The following is a 2,950-nucleotide window of genomic DNA, read 5'->3' as shown; positions in this document are numbered from 1 at the left end:
GCCTCAGACACTTCCCAGTTGTGTGACCCTGGGCAAGTCACTTGACCCACATTGCCCACCCTTACCACTCTTACACCTAGGAGCCAATACACAGGAGTTAAGGGTTTAAAAAAAATGCACCTGTGGCCATCACCGCCTCCCTGGATTGCTGCAGCACCCACCAGGGGGCGGTGGTGCCCACTTTGGGAATCACTGTCCTAGACTCTGTATGCATTTGCAGGTAAATATATCATGAACTTGGGAAAAATCTTTTGTATTAACTGTTCTTACTACATTTTAAGAAAATACTCCTTTCTAAAAGCTAAGGCAGGTTGATTAATTAATATGAACAATTAGTTATAAGTAGGGAAACCTAGTGGTGGTGGAAGCTTGTGAGCTATTGCAGTAGAAAAGCCATATTCCAATTACTCAGGATTAACCCTAGAACCAAGAGTGCTAGATATAGCAACTGTGTTCTGGGAACCTTAAAAACCAGTACAAGTGTGAGTTTGTAGCTCCAGAATTTGTCTACAATAGGATCATAGATATAAAACTGAAAGGGGTCTTAGAAATCATTGAGTTTATTGTCCTTGTTTTTCTGATGAGAAAACTGAGAGCCATTAAGATTAAGTGATTTGCACAGAGTTGCACAGTTAATAAATGGTGGAGGTAAGATTCTAAACCAAGTCTTCCTGATTCCTTGTCCAATGTCCCATTCATTCTACCATGTTATTCAGACTCTGTGGCTCATTCTAACAACAAAATAGGCTAACATATTTTTGAATCTCTTTTATTAGGGTGGTGAAGAGGTAGGGACCAATGTTCCAATTATTTGAGTTTTCCCATCCCTAGACTCCAGAGAACATCTTTATTGGAAGAGCCATAGGGCAATGAAAAATAAGAGAATACACTGGAGTTAATCTGGGTGTGGGGAAACAGGAAGCAAATATTACTATATTAAGGGGCATTTGGTAAGAGGAGGAATTAGGTTGGGAAGAAGTCCCTCTCAATTTGCTCCTTTCATGCCAATTAAAGCAGTTCCATAGGCCCCAGTCTCAGGAATTCTAACCCGTGACCATCATGAGAGTAATGCTCAGAAACAAAAAGATTAAGAAAAAGTGTTTTAATCATCACATGTTTCACCAGCTACTGAGCAGAAGGCAGATCTGCAAGGAAGGTAAGGGCTTTACTTAGCCAGGATTTTCTTGCTTTAATTTTGATACTTCATTTTGGGAAGTCCTATATGGACTCTGCTGAGCTCACACTGGCTTTGACCTTCGGTGTGATTTCTCTCCTGACTGTTTTTCAGAAAAACATGGGCATTGAAGATAATTCACATTAGGTCCACAATTGTGGAAATCATTCTTTTTCCTTCTTTTTCCTCCTAACCTTTTTTTCTGCCTTGTTGTCCCTTGCAAGGGAGATCAGAGAACAGAGAGAATTCTTTAGATATCTTCTTGGAGTATTAGATGCTTTGCCCAATTGGGCAGTCTGTTGTGCCAGCCTACCCTCCCCAACACATACTTCAGTAGTGTTAATATTATTAACATAATATTGAATAACTTAAAATTTAAATGTTTACTTAATAATGATTTGAATATTTAAAAGCTCTTTGAAAATAGTAAAATGTATGTTCCTTTATCAAGACCCCAGGCCAAGGCACTCTTCTCCCTGCTCAGCTATTTTCTCCACTCCTTAAACTTTAATCACATATAAATGCTAATAATTATCATTATTATGGCATCATTATTGCTACTATTAGTACTATTATGTTTTTCGTTGCCCATTAGCACAAGCTATGCTACATACTTCCTAGGACCTAGGTGATCTCAGGAGAAAACACTTCCTCTCTGTGGGCTCCACATCTCCTTGGTAGGGGGTCAGACCAGATGATCTCTAAGGTCCTGCATAGGTAGTATTAGGAGCTTTCCCAGTGTGGGCATGCCCTCCACAGAGGTAGAGAGCACATGGTCTCTTGCATGAAGATTATCTATGACCTTCCATTAAATTCCCCGGAGCATACAACTCTCATTTAAGGTTAAGGTTTAAAATCTTGAGCTTCAGTTTTATTGGGATCTGAGCATAAAGAATGGGTTTACAAGCACAAATTAACTTAATAGTAATTGATTCAGACAATTTGGAACAATGATACTTGGGGCCTGTCACTATATAACTAAGCTGAGATATGGGAATTTGTCATTTTTTGAAGTCGATAGGTAAATTCCTTTTCTATATTCCACTGAATTGATTGTCCATATTGTTAAGCCTCTTCCTTTTCCAGTCCATTAATTTCCTATTTGATGACTATTATCTTCCCCATGAAGATTCAATAATAGAAAATCACTGGAACTAGTAACAGTCAAAAAGAGAGATAAATACTGGAGGAAAAGAAATTTCCACCTGCTATTCTCCTTTGGTTTTTGGTTTTAAAAAAAGACTATTTAAGGGTGTCATTCCTTCAAGTAGCCAGAGAACACTCTCAGGGATCTGACCACTGTCTTGTCTCATCTTGTCTTGTCAGGGATGTAGGACAATGGATAAAGGTATTGTAACTGCAATCAGGAAGACCTTTGAATTCTGCCTTAGACACTTACTATGTGATCTAGGCAAATCATTTAACCTTTCTCAACGTCAGTTTTCTCATCTATAAAATGGTGATAATAGTAATACCCACCTTCCAGGACTGTTGTGAAGATTAAATAAGATAATATTTGTAAGTGCTTTGCAAACCTTAAAGTACTATGTAAATGTTAGCTATTATTATTTTTAATAATAAGTCTATTATTATTTTTAATATTTAAAAAATCCTATCCTCTTCTTCCTTTCTTTTGCCTTTCTCTATTCTCTCTTCTCTTCTCTGCTCTCCTCTCTTGCCCCTCCTCTCCTTTTCTTCCTTCTCTTATGCTCCTCCTCTCCTCTGCTCTGTTCTGTTCTGTTCTGTTCTGTTCTGTTCTGTTCTGTTCTGTTCTGT

This window comes from Gracilinanus agilis, chromosome 1, assembly GCF_016433145.1.
Source record: "Gracilinanus agilis isolate LMUSP501 chromosome 1, AgileGrace, whole genome shotgun sequence".
In the NCBI taxonomy this organism is placed as follows: domain Eukaryota; kingdom Metazoa; phylum Chordata; class Mammalia; order Didelphimorphia; family Didelphidae; genus Gracilinanus; species Gracilinanus agilis.
The sequence above is the reverse complement of the archived record's forward strand: the minus strand, read 5'-3'. Positions refer to the sequence as shown.